Source organism: Grammomys surdaster, unplaced genomic scaffold (assembly GCF_004785775.1).
Source record: "Grammomys surdaster isolate TR1022 unplaced genomic scaffold, NIH_TR_1.0 126398, whole genome shotgun sequence".
Classification (NCBI taxonomy): domain Eukaryota; kingdom Metazoa; phylum Chordata; class Mammalia; order Rodentia; family Muridae; genus Grammomys; species Grammomys surdaster.
In genome coordinates, this window is record NW_021621192.1 from 1,786,412 (window position 1) to 1,810,604 (window position 24,193).

Consider the following 24,193-nt stretch of genomic DNA (forward strand, 5'->3'; position numbering starts at 1 on the left):
TAAGGTTAAAAAATTAAACACATTTAATTTCTTGCACTGTTCATTTGGAAGGTATTAGGTTGTGTGTCTATAGCTACTTTCTTGTTCCTCTCTGACCTCAACTTGTATACTAGTTCCAGCTGTTTTTGTTGTTAGTTTTGTTTTTGTTTATTTGTTTGCTGCTTCTCTCCTTGTGCTACAGTTTAGCTCTTGACTATCCTCCAAAAGCTCTTGTATTGAAAGCTTGGAAACCATCCCATGGTGCTATTTGGAGATGTGGAGGCCTTTGGAAGTGAAACCTAATGAACATAGTTAGGTCAGCTGGGTGTGCCTGTTGATGGAATATTAGGACTCCCATCCCCTCCCCTCTCTCTTTACTTCCTTGCTGCAATAAGAAGCCATGGGCTTCTGAAATGTACTTATTCTGGGATCACAGGACCTAAGCAACGTGGCTACCAAAATAGAGCACACCAAAACATCTGAAACCGTGAGTCAAAAAAATCAACCTTTCCCACATTTAAGATGATTCCCTCTGTTATTTAGTCACAGTGAAGAAAATCTTACCTGCCTTCAGTGCAATTCTCTTTCCACGTGGACCGTGGAGTAGTCTTTCAGAAAGAAGTTAGATTGTTTTGCTTGTTACTTCAGATTCTTTAATTTCATTCACATTTAGAATAATCCAGACTTCTGAGCCTTAGCTTCAAGGCACATGGGACTCATGATCTAGCTTTTCCTTCTCATACTGCTGCCACTCAGATAAGGACTCATTTCACTTATGCTGCCTCTAATAACAGGCTCCAGGTAAATTGATCTATTGCCTTTCCTTGCATGCAAAGCACATACCTACCTAGGATGTTTGCATGAACCAGTCACTTCTCATGCCTGGATTGTCCAGCAGATCTAGTTGAGTTTATATTTCAAAATCTTCTCGAGTTTTGTCTAAATTGGGTAGCATAAGTCAAGCAGATATGAAGTGACTGCCATGAAAGAAAACATTTTTTATGCTTGCGTGTCTCTAGAAACAAGACACATGCCACTGGGGATAACACAAAGAAATGTGGAGGTCATTCAGAACAGGAGAAACTGGAGACAAAGATGGCATGAGCCACATGATTTCTTAGGAAAGGCAATGAGGCAAGAAAAGGGGAGAGAGAGAGGCTCTGCAGTATAGGGAGAGTGTCCTAAACTATCTGGTAGTTGGCCCTGGGGCTGTTAAGGTAAGGGACTCTTGGCCTGAAGTGTCAGAGTTCAGTTCGGCTTATGTGGTAGATTGACTAATTTTGCATGTGAGCAGCATGCTCTCTGTACTCAGGAACTAGATAACACTGGGAGAGAACTCTTTGCTCAAGTCCTTGAAACTCCAGAAGGCAAAGCATTCAGAGGGCCCGGCTGTGGTGGCACACACCTTTAATCCCAGCACTTGGGAGGCAGAGGCAGGCAAATTTCTGAGTTCGAGGCCAGCCTGGTCTACAGAGTGAGTTCCAGGACAGACAGGACTATACAGAGAAACCCTGTCTCAAAAAAAAAAAAAAAGAAAGAAAGAAAGAAAGAAAAGAAAAAAGAAATTGATTCTGTAAAATATTTACTTAGTAAACATAGCCAACCTATTCTATTACTAGACACCACGTGGGATAAATTATAATGGGTGAATTGTAGACTTCTAATTCAATACTTTGATCTAATGTTAGAAAGGGGGGATGGAGGGGAGTGGAGGGAGAGAGAGAGAGAAGGGGGGAGAGAGAGGGAGGGAGAGGGGAGGGAGAGAGAGAGAGAGAATGAATGAATGAATGAATGAATTTTCTAGAAGCTCAGAAAATCATACCTAGAAATCAAGTCAGGAATCTAAAGCCAGTATTTAATCAGAGCAAAGACAGCCATGGTTATTTTCTGCTAAGAACTTGAAGGGCAGAGGTTTCATGATACCACTTGTGTATGGAATCTATTTGGTGAGCTATCAGAAGGAAAAAGCAATATAATTGACCTTAGTGTTTAAAATGCATCTGAATATTTTATATATTAATATACTAACATGTGATATTATGATTCTAGGATTTTATAATACAGTAGCCCATTCATATCAGCTAAGGTCGAGATCTCTGTCTCCTTGCCCAGCATTTTTCAGAAGTTTGTTTGTCCTCAGATGATTCCTGACTGTTTCAAGATGGATGCCATTGTAACATCTTAACTTTCAGTGAAGTGCAAATTAAAATCTAATCTCTCCCCATCCAGAAAGTCAGAATGGTTGTCAATAAGGAAACAAAATGGTGTGAACATGGGATGGGACATTCAACAAACTTTTAGTGACAATTTAAATTATCACTGCATCTCTGGGCAGTGGTGGCAAACACCTTTAATCTCAACACTTGGAAGGCAGAGGCGAGTGGATCTCTGTGAGTTCAAGGCCAATGTGGTCTACAAAACAAGATCCAGGATAGCCAGGGTTGTTACACAGAGAAACTCTGTCTCAAAAAGCCAACATAATAAATAATAATAATTAATAACAATAATAATAATAATAATAATAAATGAAAATCAGTATGGTGGTTCCTCAATTCCTCAAAATACTGAGAAGAAAACTAATAAATGACTATTTACTTCTGATATCCAGGCAAAGGAACCAAGGCAGCATAGAGTAGAGATACCTGCACACTGTGCTTACTATGGCACTATTCAAAAGAGCCAGCTATGGATTCACCCAAATGCCCATTATGATAAATGGGCAAAGAAAATGCAATATATATATATTTACTATTCTATCATAAGAAAAAAGGTATGCCATAAGTATGCCATTATAAGAAAATAGATGGATCTAGATATCATCATGTTAAAGCAGTCTCTTAGAAAAATATTATTTTTTCTCTCATAAGAGGAATTTAGACATGAAGTACATATAAGTAGGGAAAACGGAATAAATGGGACAGGGGGTGGATGAAGAATGAATGTGATCAAAATATATAATATACATACATTAAAATAACACACCAAAATCCATCCTTTTATATAGTTAAGATATTCTGATTTTAAACAGAAGATAGTCTGGCATGATAACATCTGCTGGTAATCCCAGAACTTGGAAGGCTGATCTGTGAAGACCTTGAGTTAAAGCAACCTAGGCTACATATAGAGTTCCAGGCCAGCCTGAGCTATATATATCCAGAGCTGCTCTCAAAAGAGTGGGTGGGGTGGGGGCTAGTGATATAGTGACAGACCACTTACCCAGCATGCAATAGGCAATAACACATAAATGAATGAATGAATGAATGAATGAATGAATGATTAAGAAAAATGCTACACCCAGACATTAAATCCTTGACCACTGACATCTCACACCTGGAAAAGAGAAGAGAGCACCTAACTTCCTATTTGTGCTATTTATTTAGATATATATTTCCACTATATAGTTCAAGCTAGCCTCTGAAACTAGCCACAGGTCTCATCTTTCTAGAACACTAGAATTAGAGCCCTTCCCACACTAGAGATGAGAAAAATATTTCCCAAATGTTTTCCTTTCCTAGTCCATTGACAATTGTTCTACAAGTCCTTCAGCAATGACAAAGACAATGGTTGCCTTAGGATAGCTCAAGTTGGTGCCGATTTACACTTGGGGTCTGGAGAAAAATCAAGACTACCTGAAAATTTGTGTGCCCAAGATCTCTGGAGCCAATAGTTTTGTATTGACAAATGTGAAAGCAGGCCAGGCGGTGGTGGTGCATGCCTTTAATTCCAGCACTTGGGAGGCAGAGGCAGGCGGTTTTCTGAGTTCGAGGCCAGCCTGGTCTACGGAGTGAGTTCCAGGACAGCCAGGGCTACACAGAGAAACCCTGTCTCGAAAAAACAAAAAAACAAAAAACAAAAAAAAAATGTGAAAGCAGTTTTCTTTGGTTGGCAACCTATACAAGGAAGAGTTCTTTTTTTTTTTTTTTTGGATAAAAAAAATTACAACACATATGAAAAATAATGTTTCTCAAAGACGTCTGTATCTTAATCCATAGACCTGTTGAATACATTGTCTTATATGTTGTGATGGTTTGTATATGCTTGGGCCAGGGAGTGGCACTATTGAGAGGTGTGGCCTTGTTGAAGTAGATGTGTCACTGTAGGTGTGGGCTTTAATACTCTAGTCCTAGCTGCCTAGTGAGTATTCTGCTAGCAGCCTTCAGATGAAGATGTAGAACTCTCAGCTCCTCCCGCACCATGCCTGCCTGGATGCTGCCACGTTACTGCCTTGAGGATAATGGACTGAACCTCTGAACCTGTAAGCCAGCCACCCATTGAATGTGTTTTTTTATAAGACTTGCCTTGGTCATGGTGTCTGTTCACAGCAGTAAAACCCCAACTTACACATATGGCAAAAATAATTTTGCAGAAGTGACAGAAGTTTAAGACTTTAGAATGGGAAAATTACCTGGGTGGATAATGTAATCACAAAGACCTCTTAAGGGAAATAGGAGTTGGCCTCAGTAACAGACATGAAGGTACTGTGTTTCTGGCTTTGAATGCAGGCACCTCCGTGGCCTCCAGATGAGCAATTGTAACCTCTCACCTGCAGAACTGTGTAAGTCGGATGGTGCGGCTGGGAACCACAGAGTTGTGGTGGTGCCTGCAGCAGCAGGCGGGGCTCAGGGCATGGCTGCTTTTTGATCAGGTTCTGTTTTTACTAGTCAATACAGTCCATGGACCATGTACGCCTTTATTTTACTGAGTTGGGAAATATAGGATTCTCCATTCTTGCTGTGGTTTTCCTCTTGAAAATAGCTCAGTCTTTGGCCCTTGCTATTCAGCTCTCCTGAGAAGTCACACTCTCCCAGTCTATGTTTCTCCCACTGAAACTATCTTCAGAAAGTTTGCTTCCCAAGATTAAGGTAGCAGATCCTCAAAGTCCAGACACAAGAAATAAATTCTCCCCCCAACCTCAGACTAGCTTTATTTCAAATTATAGCATTTTATCTGTTATAGGTACAGAGAAATGTTTTTCTGTTAACTCAAATCCCTAAAACACTTACTTAAGAGGAAGAGAAAAAAATTATTTCCAGTCAAAACATAACGTATCTTAACTTTGAATTTTAATTTTGATCATCTGTAATAGAAGTAAGCTTGGGTCTTTCACTTAACCAATCATGGCTGTTAAGGATATGAATATTAAATTTAGCTTTGCCTATCTTATCTAACTGCATTTTTTAAATATTCTAAGCCTCATTTTCTTCATTACAGCTAAGATATTATCTCTTCTGCATCCTTTTAGTAATGGTCTTAATTTGGTAAATTAATATGTTTAATCCCTTAAACCATGCTTCTTAAACTCCTGCCTCTAGACCTGCTACATCAGCAACTTCAGGGCAAATGCAAAAGCAAAGGTCACACTGTAGTCCTACAGAATTACAAACTCTGACCGGAGCTAAATATACCTGTAAAGATCATGTAAAAATTGGTTTAAGCTTGCCTAGTGCAAAGGCTGGAACTCAAGCCCTGTAGTTTTTTGTTAGGGTGTGATATGCGTATTGGGATGTTATTAAAATACTGCCAAACACAAAACACAGAAAGATTGCTTGGCATTCTGGGTCACTGTTAGAGTTCCAGGTATGTTTTGGACAAATTACTTCACCAGTGGCTCAGAATCCTTGGGTTAAGAAATAAAATAAAGTATGCAAGCTTTATTTTAAGCAAAGGCGAGTCAGTGGTAAAAGCATCTGTATTCCCCCCTGAACACCCACACTCCATTGTCATTCCCTTCCCCACATCCTGCCTTTCTGTGTTTATAACCCCTGTGTGAATGCATTACGATTTGAGAAAAAATAAATTATAAAAATAAAAGAAAAAGAAAGAGGGACAGAGAGACAGAGAAGAAACATAAAAACGTTGTTTCTTCTTTTTCTACTACCTGATGCTTATGTCTCATAATCATAACACTACCTGAACACTACTGGTATGCATATCTATTCTAATCTGAATATCTGCATCTCCATTCATATTTTGAAATGTGCACAAGTGATCATTTTAGTATTCAAGGGCTATGGGTAGTGATTAGATCATGAGGGCGAGCCCTCTAGATTATTATTGTCACTGCAGAAGAGGTTTCAGGAAGCTACCCTGTCCTTCCCGTGGCTGAGGGTGTAGAAGGTTCCTTGTGTGAAGAAGCCACCACTTACCAGGCAGTCTCCCCATCTCCTGATCTACTGCTGATTCCTATGCCTCTACAACCATAGGTTTGTTTTTGAGACAGGGCCTCACGATGTAGCCCTGGCTGGCCTGGAATTCACTATGTAGATCAGGCTGGTTTGGAACTCAGAGCTCTACCTGTCTCTGAGTACCAAATACTGGAAATAAGGGCTTGTGCCACTGAACACACAAGCTTCTGCAATTGTGAGAATAAGTGTTTGCTGTTTACAATAATATAAATTATGATGTCTTATTACCCTAACCTGGATGGGCAGCAGTGCTAGTCCACTAGCACCACTGAGGCAGGGAACCTTCTGATGACCACTGCATTCTCTGATCCTAACACAGCACATGCTGCAAACAAAATCCCAGCAGGTATCTGTAATCTGAATCTTCTTCTCCTACATAGCTTGTCTAGGCATGTAAATTTTTGCACAATCACAGAATGAAGAAAAAGTCACTCATGCACGAACCTGAACTAGGACAAAAATCTATTCTATGAATTCTGAACTAAAACAACATAAAATAATGACCAAGGATATTAAATATTTAGCAGAATAAAATATTAGGGAATGGTAGTATCCATCTTTCCAGGAACAATAAATAGTGGTTGATATTGAACTTGCTTTTGCAAGTCCATTCAGTGCATCTCTAAACTTATTTCTCATGAAGTGACTTTCATGTGAAATCTTTTATAATGTGGCTGATTTCTTGAGAAGATTCCAGACCATGTGGTTCTCTAATTGGATATACAGAGAACCAAATCTGAAGAAAATTTTGTTTTCTTTTTCTCTTTTCCTTTCTTTAAAAAGTTATTTTATTTAATGGTTTGTTTATGAAAAAAGAAACAAACAACATAGCATGTGCCTCAGGAGAGCAACTGTGTTGAAATTAGATTTGTCTAGCTCTTAAGTAAAGTTCAAGACCTCTCCTTATGTTGTTTTTGAGAAACTTGGAGTCACAAACTCCCTGGAAAGTGGACAAACAGAAAGAAGGGCCATGGCTAGGTGACCAGCTTCTTCCTTATCCTTCTGACATGAGACAAAAGCCAGATAGCTGAAACCAGTGGTCCTAATGCTATGATGCTTGAATACAGGTCATCGTACTGTGCTAACTCCCAATTGTAAAATTATTTTCATTGCTACTTCATAACTGTAATCTTGCCAGTTATGAATAGTAATATAAATAAATATCTGATATGCAGGATATCTGATATGTGACCACTGTGGGGGTTTTGGCCCACATGTTGAGAACTGCTGGCTTAAACCAGAGATTTTTAAGCTTTTCATCTCTACTAGCCCACCCCTTGTTGGTGGACTGGCTCAACAAAGCCTGCTCAGGACCTGCCACACAACGGTTCTGAGACAATCAAACCTTCTGGCTTTCTTCAAACTGACCAGCCCTAAATTAGGGGAGGGAAACTCTTCAGACACTGTTAAATGGAGAAGAAACTGGATTTTTTTCAGCTTGCTGCGTCTCCCCTCCCCTGCAATGCCCTGCCTTCAGAGGGTCTTTTACTCTGTGTATCTGCTGCATGTATGTTTCCTTACCCTCAATAAATACCTTTCTTCAACTGCTGATTCTGTCTCTGCTGCTACCTGTTGAGCTTCTGATTTTTCCTGCCCTTTGATTCTTTAACTGGCAGAGAAAATGTGCCTGAGAACCTGATCAAGACCACTAGATAAGACCCCTAGACAATATCACTTTTTAAAAACTTACTAGTATGTTTTTAGCAGTATGCACTGGTTGGAGGCATTGTGAAAACTCAAACTTTCTTGCATCAAAACCCTTTATTTTTGGAACACAAATTAGTGACTCCCAACAGGACACAGATTGGGAAAGACTACTCCATTTCAAAATCAAGTGTTGACTCCTTCCTGTGCCCATAGCCCATAGTGCCTCAGAGTATGATTTTCCTCAGTAGGCTATTCCCAGAAGAAACTTTAATCAAAAAGAAACAAAGCAAAAAAAAGCAATAGAGCTCAAGTTCTGCAAAAGAAAGCAAGTAAGAAAAAGGAGAAGAGAAGAAATGGTAGTCTGAAACAAAAAAAACAAAAACAAAAACAAAAAAAAAAGAAGCAAACAAGCCATTACATTATGACATTTAAAAATTCTGCTAGCCAGGCAGTAGTGGCTCACACCTTTAATCCCAGCACTTGGGAGGCAGAGGTAGTCGGATTTCTGAGTTAGAGGCCAGCCTGGTCTACAGAGTGAGTTCCAGAACAGACAGGACTACACAGAGAAACCCTGTCTCAAAAAACCAACCCCAAAAAAATCTGTTAATAATTTTCTTTGCTTCAGGCCCAATCCATTGAGGGCTTTCTAGTGAGAAGCTTCAGACTCCTTCTTGCCTGCTATCTGTCATATGAGACTTGCTGTGTCTTTGGTTTGACTCAGATCTAGGTTTGACCTGGCTTCCTGCCTGTTTTTGTTTTGTGTCATCTCAGTCATACCTACCTGCCAGGATTATTGAAAAGTCGCCTGCCTCCCTAGTACCCATTTCCTGCCCTACAAACATCTCAGGTCTGGCGGAGGCTTTTTTTATGCTACTTTACTGGGCTCGTGTGGACAGATGACTATTAACAAAAATTGGTCTCAAATCTCTTTATGTTGCTTCATCTACCACTGCTGTAAATAGTTCTCCATCTCAAGGAAGTAATTCGAACTTTACAACTGTTTTTGATGGCCTAGTGAGACTTTGTTAGAGCGAAAGAAAAGTTTTTAGATATATAGGCGTCGGCCCAATATGTGGCGGTCTTGTTTAGAAGCTCAAAAGCTCAATCAGGTGAACTGAGTTCAGAACACTCAAGTGTACCATTTGGCTTTGTTTTGGGAGAACAAGAGTTGCTTTCAGCGGGAGTAAAACGTTGTTCAAGAGAGAACTGGTGGAGAGGGGAATTATAGCAGAAGAGACAGAAAAGAGGGGTGGGGGAAGAAAGAAATAGGAATTGGAAAGGAGCCGGGCGGTGGTGGCGCACGCCTTTAATCCCAGCACTTGGGAGGCAGAGGCAGGCGGATTTCTGAGTTCGAGGCCAGCCTGGTCTACAGAGTGAGTTCCAGGACAGCCAAGGCTACACAGAGAAACCCTGTCTCGAAAAAACCAAACCAAACAAACAAACAAAAAAAGGAATTGGAAGGGGAAGAGAGAGGAGTATTTAAGAGTTAGGATTCTACTTATGAATGTGGCTGTGTCATTCCATCACAAATGGTTCCAGGTATCTCTGCCTCTGTTCTCTTATTCATATCTTATCTTGCAATGAACACTTACAGCTAAGGAAGGAGTAGAGCTAGAGAACTGAAACACTAGGTTTCCTCTTTCTGGGAGAGCTGCTGGATTCATTCTCTCTGTGTACAGCAGTCAGAGTTGCTGCTGTGCCTTAAGAGCAGGCACCACGCCTAACATGCAATCAGGCATGGCAGAAGGCGCTGAACCTACTATGAGGAAGGGTGGCTGATGTTCTGAAAAAAAAGTGTTTGTATTAATCTATGTTTTCTTTATCCTTGGAAAAAGCATTCTGAGGTAGGAGAGCTGGTCACAGAACAAAGGGAACCAGAAATGATTTCATTCTGTAACCTTATACTCAGTGTATCAGAGGCTCATCTGAGCTTTACAGGATTCCCAGCCAACTTAATATAGTGTTAAATGTTTCCCAGAAATGTCATACTCCAGAATAATGGACATTCATTTTTCTCTTTTGAATCATTAGTTGAACAGAAAGAAATTAAGTCATAGGTATGAAAGGAGGGTTTAACACTTAATCTGCTAATCTGCTTAATCTGTGTCCCACTGGTGACACATACTAACTATAGGTCTTCAGGTAAATTATGTAACTTCTTGGAATTTCCTATTCATCATCAAGAAAATAGGGAGAGTGGTAGTTAGCCCACAAAGTTTCTGCACGTGAAAATGTACATAAAACCTCCTGGCATCTACAGGAATATAGCGAATGTTATCTCACATTCAAGGGTATCTTTTTTTTTTTTTTTTTACACTTTAAAGAAGATTTAATGATAAATACATATTGGTAGAAATGGTTAAATTCTTGAATGAAGAAACTTCTGAGGACACTGCATCATGGCTCCCAGCCCTGCTCTCCAGGCTGACGGGACAACTGGAGGCCCACAAAAGCAGAAGACTCCTCTACTGAGCGCTCACCCTTGCCATGAAATTCCTGATGAAGGGCTACATGTTGGCAGATGCTACGCAAGAGGCAGAGATAGGTGGCAGCTTGGAAGTGAAGTTCGTGTTGGGCTTGGCACAACTTCTCACTGGTGACCTGATGTGCTTGGAAAGCCTTAACCAGATACCGGTAGACTGCAGTGTCACGATATGGTCCCCGGTGGCCGAGTTCAGGTACCGCAGCTCTTGCAGAAGGCCTCGCAGAGTGCGTGCGCGGACCCCAAGGCCGCCATTTTCTTGTCCTTGGTGAGCCAGGTCCCTAACAGCCCAAGGGTATCTTTTGACCCCACTGGCCATCTATCCTTTGACCATCCTCTTTTTATCTTAACATGTATTGGAGAAGAGCTTAGAGAGATGCAGACATACATGAACAATGGTTTCTGATGGACTCTCCAGTAACAGCCTTGTAGTCTGTCAATGTTTTCCAACCTGTCAAGAGGCCTTCTAAGACATATAAGGATATTGTGGTAAATATAAGGTATTATGAAAATTCACTTCAAGTTTGTAGATGGGTGAGTCCCTTTGATTCTAAGGTTCAGAACAGCAGGTACCCAGAATTCTGTCATGGTCAAAGTTCTGATGAAGAGTTGTGCATACCCCTTTACAATATCAGCAATGTCTAGCCCTCTGTGACAAGCAACTTCCCTTGGAGAGTGGAGGAAAGATGATATGGAATTCAAGGTTAGCTTTGGCTATATAGTGAGTTTGAGTCCAGTCTGAGCTTTAAGAGACCCTGTTCAAGAGGAAGAAGAGAAGGAACAGGAAGAGGAGAAGGAAGGAAAGGGGGAGGGGAGGAAGAAATAAAGGAAGAGGAGGAAGAGGAGGCAGAGGAAGAGGAGGAGGAGGTAAAAGGAAGAGGGAAAGGGGGAATAGGAGGAAAAGGCTGGTGGTTGCAAAGCAGCAGCAAAACAAAATTAAAAAAAAAAATTACATGGGTCATGGGACCAAAGTAGAAACCAGAGGGAGGCTCCAGTATCTCTCCTCTCCTGAAATAGAACATTTTCATAACTGAATAACAGCTCTGGGCAACACACCTCATTGTGTTGCTGTTTGGGGGACTGCCTCCCTTCTCTGACTCTCGGACAGGACTCTGCTATTTCCAAGTTTGCTCCTGTGTTGTTTAGGGTAGCTAGGCACCCACTAAGAGAGCTACACTCTTTCCCATCTATCTTCCTCCTCCCCAGTCCTAGCCTCTCTCTTGGATTTGAAATCCAAACCAGAAGTAACCTTGTAAATTTAATAGCAATCACCAAATTGTTCTCTCAAAACAAAGTACCACTTCATAAATATTCCATGAATATTTTTCTGACACCTTTCTTTTTTTGACAAAAGTGGACTTCAGGAATCCTTAGTTTCTGTAAAATTTATTTCCAATTGTATTTTTTTTTTTATGAAGCATTTTTGGTATGTAAGGACATTAAAGAAGAGATGGCTTAGTCATTAATAGCACTTATTGCTTTTTTAGAGACCTCAGTTCAATTCCCAGAACCCATATGTTGGATTACATTCCATCTTAACCCCAGTTTCAGGGAATTAAGTGCCCTCTTCTTATCTCCTCATGTACCATATACACATAAAGTGTACTTACATACATACAGACAAGCAAAACACACTTCCTTGAGCTGTTGGAATAATTAAGAAAAAATATCAGAAGGTCCATCACAGATGAGGGATTTTGCTACAATACTTGACACACTGTCAGCTTTAAATTACTTACACTCAGCTTCTTCCATCCCAGTCTGCAGCTCTTCTCTCCTGGGGGTCATTTGATTGCATGTGAGTATTTGACAGGCTGGGGCTGTGAGTTGAATGTTAAACAATGGCCTATTTGACAAACATTGACATTGAAAAGGCTTTCAGAGCTATGCAAGTATGAGACATTAAACACTGAGATGGCTGGTGAGACGCAGTAGAGGAAGGTACTTGTGTCCAAGCTTGACTACCTGATTTAGATTTCCAGGATTGTAGCAGGGTATTTTTCTGTTACATTGTATTTGCGGTGGATCTCTGTGATTGGGCAGGAGAGAGTTAGGCTGAGTGAGGAGTTGGGAGAAAAAGGAAGAGAAGGGAGAGGAAGGAGGAGAGCTAGCAACCATGAAGGAAGAGGAATGGGTCAAAACCAGTCTTGGGTAACAATTTATATCTAAATGTTAGATATTGGGTAATAATTCTAATTGTGTGGGCATCTTGTTAATTGAGCATTTCCCAATATATAAATCCATTGGATAATCTTTAAGCTTTAAGAGTCTTTATTCTACCGGGTACCATGAGCCACGGCATGCATTATCTAGGGCTCAGTCAAGCATTGTGGGGCAGCGTGGTGAATTGGCAGAGCCACGGTGGCATCTTCTGGGTATAGCTGTGGTATGCTTGGCCTCAGGCCTCTTTTAGTGCAGGAACATGGCAGGCTGCCCAGATAGCTAGCCTAGCAGAGCTGGACCACATCACAGATTTTTTAAATTCTACCATTACATGGGATCTATGTAGTCGAAGGACAGACCCCACTCCCCTAGGTTCTTTATTGATCCCCACATGTAGTGTTAGACTTCGGTGTGCAGCTTAGAACAGATAACAGCAGATCAGATGGTTCCAAGAGGTTGGGGTTTAATTTAGTGAAGAGGGCAAAGGTGGGGAGAGAGAAACATAAGAAGATGGCAGAGAAAGAGGAGAAGTAGAGACCAGCCATGGCCACGTGGAGAGAGGGGGAAGGGAAGGGGGGGAAGGGAGAGGAGGCAGAGAGAAGCTAGAGGCAAGAGAGTAAGAGAGAGAGGAGGAGGCAAGCAGCTCCTTTTATAGTGGGCAGGCCTACCTGGCTGTTGCCAGGTAACTGTGGAGGTGGAGTTTAGACAGAATACTAACATTCCCCCGTTTTGGTTTAATCAAAAAAGAAAAATTAGAAAGAGGTGATGGCAAAGCAGGAATAGGGTCATCGTGATATCTGGCTACTTCCTGCTGGCATTAGAGGCAACGTGTCTTTAGGTGGAACCTAGAAGAATGGGTGTGGAGGATGTTTGTCCAGTCTTAGGAGAGCTGGCTGTTTCCTGCTGTCCAGGGTCTATGGAGCGAGCCATCTGAGGATAGATCAGAAGGAACAGGTTCAGTAGAAGCAGCTGTGTGTGTGACAGGAGATGGAGCATCTGGAGGTTGCTTCTCTGGAGCTGTTTTGGATGTGCCTGGACTTGACAAGATCTGGATAGCATCTATTTGGTCCATGAGAGGTAGATCTGAATAGGTTTCCTGTAGCTTATAAGTTTACAAAAGAGATAACAGCATGAGTTAACAACACAGTCTTTAAGATGAGTCTTTGTTGGAGCGTATAGTGGAATGTTTTATTAGAGTTAGAAAGTTTATAGGAGCTCAGATAATATTAGGACAGAGTCATAGCAAGAAGAGGAAATATGAAGCATTTAATTGATGGCAACTGAGTTTAGGTAATGAGATAACAGATAATATCTGTGAAAGCTTAGCTGTCAATGTAGTCAGAAGTCTGAGAAAGAGTAAACAATAATCTACCAGTTATATATTATTTTAAAAAATGACAGAGTCCACTAGCCAACAGTTCCCATGGTCTTCATAGTCTCTTGGGTGAAGTCAGTTTGGCTTCCAAACTGCATCTTCCAGAAGATGCAGGCCTTTTTTTTTTCTGTGGAATGGCTATGCATGACATGAGAAATGACTTACCTTGGTTTGACTTAGCTAAGTCATTTGACTCAGAGCATCCAGTTTAGCCCACTGCGTTTGTTAGTGACTATATCATCACATACAATCCAGGTTTATCTTCTAGATGTCTGGTGTCCAAGTCTTCTGAAACCATCTTGGGTCAACTGTTAGAGGCTTTGGGAATTCTGTCGGCCATAAACTTAAATATATTATTAGCAGACTTCTGACAAGATTGAGAGCCAAAAGGATTGGTGGTAACTGAATAGAATTTAATAGCAGTAGTAAAAATCTATCAAGACAGAACCTTTCCAATCCTGTCTTAAGTAACTTTGGTGGGTTGTGTAGGTAGAGAAAAGCCCATTTTTGTATTAGCAAAGAAACATTTGGCTAGGACCAGAGAAAGAGAGCTAGCAACAGTGGCATACAATAGTGCGGCTGGCAGGTAGGGGCTGTGGGCCACATGTAGTACTTGTACACACATACAAAATAAGTAAATGTAATTAACAGACCATTGGGAATTTTGCAAGCTTGTGAGCCGTTTTACTAATTATATGAAGTACTTGTTTTGAAGGCTGTCTTCATGGTTTATTTTTTATGGACCCATAGCAAATCTTTATATTTTCTGGATATTAACCCATTGGCTATTAAGTGGCAATGGTTGCCTGTGTATTAATTAGTTTCCACCAACCCTGTGTTCTACATGTTATGTTCATGGGATGTGTCTGTTCTCTAGTTAATGGAAGGAGAGAAAATCTGGTTCTTGAGACTAAGTTATTATAATCTGTGAAACTGTGCTTGGACTGTACAATACTGGATACTCTTGTTTACAGAGTGAAAATGTCAATTTACTTATAGACTCAAATTCTTTTTCATGCGTCAGTCTTCAAACTGGCAAAATCATTACAGCAGATACGTATACATGCATAAGTATAGTTGAGGCCTTGGTCTGATAGATTTTGGGAAAGTATGGTGCTCCCATAAAGACTGAAGCTTGCAAATGTAATAGCTTTCCCACATTGTTGTCCTACTTGTAAGTCACAATACAGACGATTTAGGCGCTGTGGCTTGTTCTGAGAAGGACTTGCTCTTGGAACAAGTGCTCACAGGAGATAAGATTCCATGACAGCCAGATGATTGAGCAGGCAGGATATTCACTTAAGCTGTGGAAGGGTTAAATGGAAATAGAATTGGGTTCCTCAGTCAGGCTCAGCCTTGAGGAAGATATTATTTAAAGCTAAACTACTTGCTGGGCGGTGATGGCTCACACCTTTCTTTAATCACAGCACTTGGGAGCCAGAGGCAGGCAGATCTCTTGAGTTCAAGGCTGACCTGGCCTAAACAACTCCACAAAACTGAAGAAAAAAAAAAAACAGCAAACCCCAAAACAAACAAACAAACAACCCAATCCTTAAGACATGTTTAAGAAGCAAACTCTTTTTGGTTTTTCGAGACAGGGTTTCTCTGTGTAGCCCTGTCTGTCCTGGAACTCACTCTGTAGACCAGGCTGGACCCGAACTCAGAAATCCGCCTGCCTCTGCCTCCCAAGTGCTGGGATTAAAGGCGTGCGCCACCACTGCCCAGCAAGAAGCAAATTCTTAAAAATTATTACTAAGTTAATGTGTTATAGAATTAGCTTGTCACTTTTTGGGTATTTTCAGTCCTGAGTTGGTCGTCTGTGATCTAATACAACTATCATACTGTGAGCACTCATAAATGAGTAGGTCTCCTTCATAGGTGTAGAAAGTCTTCCATCAAGGATGCTACAAAAGGCTGGGCTTGAATAGGACAGGTTTGCACAACCTATCTGGAGGTGCGGGAGAAATACCAGTTTCCTGATCCTTTCTTTAGACCAGCAGTCCTCAACATTCTAATGCTGTAACCCTGATGTTGTGGTGACCCTAACCATAAAATTATTTTTGTTGGTACTTCTTAACTGTAAATTTGTTTCTGTTGTGAATTATAATGTGAATATTTTTGGAGCTAGGTTTGTCAAAGGGGTTGGAGGACTCCAAGGCAGGTGAGCAGGTTACTGCCAATCTTTGCAGAATATGAAAAGTTATGGACTTACCTAAGTGCAGCTCCTGACCTCCCTTAGCATATTCCTTTGCAGGTTTTTTTTTTTTTTAAAGTCTAGGCAATGGGGCTAGTTTAGAGGTTAAGAGCATTCTCTGCTGTTCCAGAGGTTCTGAGTTCAATTCCCAGCAACCACATGGTGAATATCACACACACACACACACACACACACACACACACACACATCTAGGAGTATAGTGTATTCATGTAATATCAGCAGATGGAAGAATGAAGCAGGAGGATTGTCACTAGTCAGAAGCCAGCTTGAGTTACACAGCAAGATAAAAAGACCCTATATAAACAACAACATAATAAAAGCAAAATGGAGGAGAATCTAGGAATGTCCCTCCCCCACCACACCACACTGATGGATACCCCAGTACTCAAGAATCTGAGAAAGAGACCAGGTGGTGGTGGTGCATGCCCTTAATCCCAGCACTTGGGAGGCAGAGGCAGGTGGATTTCTGAGTTCGAGGCCAGCCCGGTCTACAGAATGAGTTCCAGGACAGACAGGGCTACACAGAGAAACCCTGTCTCGAAAAATAAAAACAAAACAAAACAAAACAAAAAAAAAGGAAAACCTAGATTTCCATGCCAGCTTAGATTACACAGCGGGGTGCTGCTGTCAAAAACAAATCAAGCACACAAAACCTAGGGGATCAGAAGGAATAACGCAAAAAGCAGGTTTAATTTTTCTTGTTTGTTTTTTGTTTTTTCGAGACAGGGTTTCTCTGTGTAGCCCTGGCTGTCCTGGAACTCACTCCGTAGACCAGGCTGGCCTCGAACTCTCGAACTCAGCAATCCGCCTGCCTCTGCCTCCCAAGTGCTGGGATTAAAGGCGTGCTCTACCATCGCCTGGCCACAGGTTTAGTTTTAAAGACCATGAAGAGAGCATGAAAGAACTCAGCAGAATCTACAAGTTTGTGGTAGTTCTCCAGAAAATTTATCTAGATGAACAAATTCCAGGACCTTTTTTTTGACTACCCTGGTGTCCCAAGAACCAAACATATAATTACAAAATCTATGTGAGTTATGTCAAAGGTAATTTGTAGAAAGGGTGAAGAATACGACTGGTCTGAGCCTTTTCTATATTTGGATTGGAAAAACAAGTGCAACTTTCTAGGGCTGTTGGTATAATTAAGAAAAATACCAGAAGGTCCATCACAGTGGAAGGACTTTGCTGCCACTTGACACACTGTCAGCTTTGAATTACACTCAGCACCTTCCCTTCCAGACTGTAGCTCTTCTCTCCTGGGGGTCATTTAGTTGCCTGTGAATATTTTACCAGAGCCCAAAGGCTGGGGCTGTGAGTTAAATGCTAAACAATGGATTGTTTGACAAAGGCTGAAATGTAAAAAGCATTCAGAGCTCCGCAAGTCAGAGGGCATTCTTAATACAAACTCATTCCTAGTGAAAGCTACAGAAAGAAAGGTTAGGGAGAGAGAGAGAGAGGGAAGAAGGAAAGAAGAAAAGGAAAGAAGAGGGGCGGGGAGGAGCGAAAAAGTGCCACCTTCATTCTTCCTGAGGTAACAGATCTTTTTAGAAATATAAGATGTCTACAGCTACTCCCCTAACACTTCAGTCTTTGAAGACCAGAGTCAGGAAATTGTGTAGCTTTGTGAGCACCTCTCCCTTTCAGCTAGAGACCAAAATACCCGCTGTGTCTGATGTCACAGACAGTCCAGGCTGAGACCACACTCTGTTGATTTCAGCCTCCCACAATCGCCTGGAAGGAGAATCCTTCACAGCCTCCCGCCTTTGCTTCCGCAGCTTTCCCAACAAACCGGGGCAGGATGGGAGTGTCTTCTTGGCTCTGGAAATCAATCCTCCTACCTTGTCCTGAAGCCACCCGCCTCCCTTTCCCGGCCCTCCCTTCGCAGTGATTTTCTTGTCCGGGACTTCCAGCGAGAGGGAGCGGATGGTGACCGCCCCGCCCTAAGGTAGGAATCGGGGAGCGCGGCTGCCGCCCCGGGGGTCTTGGAGCCCAAGGGTAGACGCGAGACAGCACTTTCAGCGCGAACTTGGTGGCGGTGGCCAGGGAGCATCTGGCGCCAGCAATAAGGAGGAGCTTTCCGCCGCGTCGCACGCAGCCGTTGGGGACGCGGAGCCGGGCGCGGAGGGCTGTGAGGGGAACGGTGGCGGTCTCAGACTCCCGGTAACACAGCGCCCCGCTCCGCAACTCGGCCACACCGAGGGGGGTTGGGGGGGGCAGGGATCGCGTCCTTGTCACCTCGCTCGCTCAGGCTTCCGCTCGCCGCCTGCTGGGGACCCGATGCGGCAAACGCCGCGGGACAGACAGCGCGGCACTCGAGCCTCAGCAGGTAACTCTGCGGTTGGCCACGCTGCGGGTCTGCTCGGTTAGGGGTGCAGGGAAGATTGCGATCCACACCGTGCTTGGGGGCTTGGGGTGCTGCCCAGACACTCTGACTCTGCAACCGCTGAGGAGTAGAGAAGGGGACTCTTCGCGCTAGCAGACCCTTCGTCCTCTGCCAGTCTCCGGAGCGGTGCGGGGGTCTCGGGGCCCTGAGACCCTCCAGCCAACCGGGTGTGCGGGGTGACCAACCGGGAGCTCTCCTGTAGGGTCTGGGAGCTGCAAGGAGGACCCAGGGAGTGTAGCGCCCAGGGGCGCAGGGACTTTCCTCTTCTGGATCACCCCTAATCTGTGCGATGGGAGGCCCACAGGAAAGCATGGTTCCTCGCTCACCATTGTTTGTGAAAGGGTCTGTAAGCGAGGAGGGAGTGAATGAGTCTGGAAGGTTCTCTTTTTTACCCTAACGAGTTTCCCAAGAAATCTTCTTTGGGCACAATAAAACTAAACCTAACAAAATACCGAGACAGCTTGGACTGAAGGGCAACGGTGAGAAAATTGCAGATTTTTAAGATGAGAGAGGAGAAACTTGCTATTTTGCGGCTGTTGCCTCGGGAGCTCCCACGGGCTTCAGCCCCTTTCTTGCGTACTGTTAGTTTGACTTAAAAGAAAATCTATAAAAAGCGATTTTTAGAAACTAAAGAAACTCGGAGTGCCTTTTAGGAGCGTAGAGGAAGCCAGGGGGAAGGACAGTGTGGGGTGTGAAGAATTTTGTTTAAAGGTAATGTTTAAAAATTATGTGGGGTTGGGGGCGGGAAGGAGGTAGTAGTGTTAGCCTATTAGAAACCACACAGATTCCAATTTCAGAAGTCAAGTTTGTTTTTAAGAGAAACACCATAATGCCTTGAATAGTGGATGGTTTAGGAAATAACAGGTCCTTAATGGCTCCAGTGTCCTGCCCTGTTGACCTTCAGGCTTCTTCAACACTTCCTCGGATCGCGGTGGCCGCCTCTATTAGGCTACCCGGACTATTTGACTTTCCAGTCTTCAAATGCAAGTTTCCCGTCTAGCTTCTTAGCTTCTGACTGTGGAGCTATCTTTTTTCGACATGATGATGTTAAATATTGGGGAAGCTCTGATCAATTAAGGCTTTAAGTGTCACTAAAGATTGCTTTTGAAAGCAAGAGCAGAAAAAAACAAACAAACAAACAAAACAGAAATAGAAAACTCCTCAGATGGTTAGTTTGAATAAGGCTGTCTGCTTCAGAGGCGCCTTAGATAATGGTGATCTGGGATCAAGGGAACTTTTGTGGAAAATGTCTGTATGACTCTGATCTGTTTTTCTCAGCTGTGTCTAAGGCTAATGTAGACAGGGCAGAGTGGTCATTCATTGCCTAGTAGTCCTTTCCTTGAAAAAAAATGTTCTAACACAGTCCCTAAATGTCACTTTCAGATCCCCTTTGTGACTTGATGTGTTAGTGGTACAACTAAATAGGACAGCAGTTTTGAAAACATTTCAGAAGACTTGTGTCGGGCACCATTTTTTTTTCCTGTCTGAAATCAATACAGAAAGAATGTGAGAATCAGAGTGGACGCCCTGTCAGAAGAATGTGGTCAAAATGCATCAGTCCATCTTTTGTGAAATGGTAATTCTCGAGTTTCTCATTCCAGAACTCAGTGGCAGAGAACTGGATTCCATAGCCCTTTCCTTCTGTTAGAGATATTTCTGCGCTCCACATTGTGAAGCACGGATCAATAATGCCCTGCTTCCTACATTCCCACAATGAGCACTGTCAGCCCACCACACACATTCCAGACAGCTTTCATAAAATTATGAATCTTTACAGAGCTGGGACTTCTCTTTATAACCTACATCTAGATGATGTCCACTGGGAGGGGTGGGGTGGCAGAATGGAGTGTGTATGGAGCATCCATGTTGATCTATGGTGTGGTCTTACATGTCATTTAATATTTCCAGCAATGCTGAGATAAGATTTTTAGTCCGATCTTAAAGCATAAAGTAACGAAGAGTTCCCTAAGTTGAGTTGTAATGAATCCTGTGAAAGTCTGTCTCTCTCCATTTTACATCTTTGTGGAAGACTTACCAATGACATGATATGCATTCTTCACAAATTCTTCCATTCTTTGTTTACATCTTTACACACACATACACACACACACACACACACACACACACACAAACACAGCACTTACAGCTTGAACTGATAGTTTTTCCTGATTACTGTTCATTCCAGAGAGGCATTCTGGTCTGCATGCTTTGGTGCCCTTTCCATCTGATATCTTCATACTTTCTCTTGTTTCTGTCTTCTGCAGAGTTTTTATGAATACCTGCATGTTCTATCAAGTTGGCTGTCTCCAGTGGGTTATGTTCTAAACTTCATAACTTCCTAAGATACAGTTTTTCTGAAGCTCCTACTTCCTTCAAAGGCCTGTCAGTAGTCTTTCAGGGTTACATTCTCATGCTTCACAATAAAATAAACTTTTCTCTTGTGTATGTCTATTGCTGTGGATAATGGCACACTACATCACAGTTCTGAGTTGAGTTTTATGATTCAAAAAATGTATCAGAGGCAGAGAGATGATGGCTTAGTGGGTAAAGGTTTGCTATCAAGCTTGAGTTTGATTTCTGAGACCCAAATGCTGGAGGGAGAGGACTGATCTCAAAAGTTGTATTTTATAACATGGAGTGAGCTTGGTGTGTTGGACAAAACTATACACTGGGCATTATATATGTTAGTCTTTATGGTTCTGTACCAGAGTGTCAGAAGCAGGATTGTCCCACTTTTTGGGGTGGCAGGAACTCTCTCCTGATAGTGACATCTCTAACTGTAGTCACCTGAGACTTGATCAAGAACTTGATTGCTGTCTCCTCAGGTTAAGGAAGAGATTCTGGGAGAGAAATCATGAGGGAGAGAGAGAGAGAGAGAATGAGAAGCAGTAAGATCTGTTTTCTCCCACATCTGAAGTTCTTTTCTTGGTCACCCAAAGTAAGCATTGCTGAACTGTCTCTCTTTGCCACACTTTCTGATCACATGCCAGGGGATTTCCTTTTGTGGGAAGTTGAGAAAAAAAACAGGAAGGAAGCAAGCAGCTGTTAGGAAGTTTTTCTCATCACAAATATTGAAAGCCAGAGTGAAAAGGTCCCGTTCCCTCCCATTCTCTCTCCTTCTCATATAAAGTATGTAGATGACATCATTTCAGTAGCATGTAAACACTTTGAAGACTTTCATCATCTTTGTATGCTTTTTATGTCATGATAATGGGAGGATTTTTTTTCTCTTAACATGGTGAAAAACAGGGCCTCCAGTTGAGATACAAGAATGCTAGATATTCCCCCCAAAGCTAGAGGGTCACTCCTGACTTCCAGGTTGTGGAAATAGGGCTAGAGTTGGTATGGAGGGGAAGGGAGCTGCCCTAGGATGCAAGGTTACAGAGAAAAGTAGTTTCCAGTGAATCCTGGGTAACTTGTTGCACAGCCATAAGGTAGGGTACTCTTCATGAATAATAAATATAACTTAGTGTGTCTGCATAGCAACAGACATCCTTGAAGGATGGAGGGGTGTATAGTGTAGAGTTAGACAAAACAGAAAAACCTCATGTTCTAATAGAGCCATGTGAGAATCAGAATTAATAGGAAAAGTACATGTAAGTGAAAAACATATTTCAGGTGGGCTGGGTGTGACATTGTGGGGATGATGCATTGTGGTGCTTCTGAGATGGAGGGGGGCTGAGGAAAGCAGTCAACCTCTCTGAAGTGGTACAGTGGGTGAGATGTGATTGAGGGAAGAGCCAGTAGAGAGCAGAAGGAAGGGGATTCCAGGAAGAGGAAACAGCAACTCCGAAGGTTCAGGGCCATGCATGGATTTATAGTGTTTGGGAAAAGAAAGGTCAGTCTAGGAAGAGAGTCTGGATATTGTGCAGCCCTAGAAGAGTGCAAAGCGTGGAGTGGGAGATGGGAGTCCAAGATACAGAAGGGGGACAGATTTTTGTGATGTCATCAAACCCTGGCACAGAGGACTGATGGAAAGTACCTGGATGTACTTGATGGGAACACTCGATCATGCCCCAACACTGCACAGAACTGCAGCCTCTGCTGGCTTACTCAATGGCAATCACTGAGCTTTTCCTTCATCTCAGCCTGGTGCACAGTCATATTTATACACAGGGGCAGGGCGCAGAGAACCTCACAGCCTCTGGGAGAAAAAAAACAAACAAACATCACATACTTGCTTAATTTCACGTGCATGCATAAAACTCTATTATGCTGGCTTCTCAATTGTTCTCTGGATTGAGTATCTCATGTCTCTGTGAAGTCTTTGGGTTGGCTGGTAACATGTGAAACTAGAAACCAGAAGTTAATTACCTGTTCAAATTATGTCAGAGCTGAAAACAATAGCAAGGCAGCCACTGCTGAGAGAGGTACTGCTCTAAATAACGCAAAGGCTGGGCCAACCTGAGTTTGTGTCCTAACCTCTCTTTGTCTTTGGTCATCTGGGTTCGTTGTATAAAAGTCTTGTCTCTCTGTTGCGGGGACATAATATCTGAGGCAATTCCTTCTTCACTCTTCTCTAGACATGGTCTTGGAAATGTGAGAGTACTGCACAGACCTGGGATTTATTATTTCTGATTTAATAGAAGTACTGGTTTATTAGTAATGCTCAGACGTCCTGTTTTCAATTTTTTTTCCTTTTTGAAATGTGGGTCAGCTCAGGACTTTTGGCCTTTCTGCTTCAGCCTCTCAATTACATGTAGGCATGATATCCTCAAGGCTGTATTCCTGTTCTTTCAGTTTATTTAATGGTATAACATTTAGAATTCCCTTATGTTTGAGAGGACAGCACTATGGTCAACATGTAGAAGTAGCAAACAATTGACAGACAACACAAATGTTCTAGGTTCCTTTATGTTGCCAGGATAAACACTGTGACTAAAAGGAACAAGGGAAGGACAGAGTTCACTTGGTTTATAGGTGACAGTCCAGTGCTGAGGAAAATTTGAAAAGGACCTTGAAACAAAACCTTTGACGGAATCATGCTTATCGGCCTCCCTTGGCTTGCTCAGGTACCTGTCCCTTACAGCCTAGGCCCTCCCTCCCAGGGATGACACTTCCCACAGTGGGAAGGGCCTTCCTGCATCAATCAGTAATTGGTGCCCCTGCAGATAGGCCCATAAGCCACACTAAACTGATGGTGGCAATTTTTCAATTTAGATTTTCTTTTCCTGGATATGTCAAGTAGATGACCAAAATTAGGTATCACCCACCTAATGCTTACATCAGAGGTTAATGTTACTATATTAGCTCAGTTATAAGACTGTCACATTCAGCATTCAACCCGAGAGGTATTGTGATTATCAGTGTGTTGTTAGAAAAGCTCCTTTGTTCCGCTAGAGAAAGCAGGTTCATCCCCATACATTTTTTTCCATGCTAGTTGAAACTAAGCTGGGCATGGTGGTTGTGCCTACTTCTAATCTTTGAATTTCTGAGGATGAGGCAGGAATTTGAGGACTGTTTGGGGCACATACATAAAAGAGTCATCTCAAAAACCAAAACAATCATTAAACAGGAACAGAACCAAAAAACCTATAAGAGTCGAGGAAAATAACATAAGTCTTCTTTTCTGGAAAGTTCCAATGTACTTATGATGGGAGAGATGTGTAGATGCCAGCAAGTGAGTATTCCAATATTTGTTTTCATGTACAGCAACCTGTCAGTACAGCTTCATACTTCCCGATTGATGGTGATTTGTGCTGGGTTACTTAGGTTTGTGGTGGCATTAATGAGGTATTTAAGTGTGCCCTCAACATGAATAATAAAA

At 42.3% G+C, this 24,193-nt stretch overlaps 1 protein-coding gene across 6 annotated transcripts in view; it reads left to right on the forward strand.

Annotated features, from left to right (window-relative positions):
• The first annotated feature begins 17,734 nt into the window (after window positions 1-17,734).
• The window catches only part of St3gal6 (ST3 beta-galactoside alpha-2,3-sialyltransferase 6), a 56,927-nt gene continuing 50,468 nt past the window's right edge, over window positions 17,735-24,193 (forward strand). For 2 of the 6 annotated variants that reach the window (XM_028760309.1, XM_028760308.1), the window contains exon 1: window positions 17,735-17,988. The gene's annotated coding sequence lies outside the window, so the exon portion shown is untranslated. Of the gene's footprint in view, window positions 17,989-18,266; window positions 18,370-19,809; window positions 20,003-21,344; window positions 21,365-24,193 lie in introns of those variants that run through there. The other 4 variants (XM_028760311.1, XM_028760314.1, XM_028760310.1 and 1 more) reach the window with 4 other exon arrangements.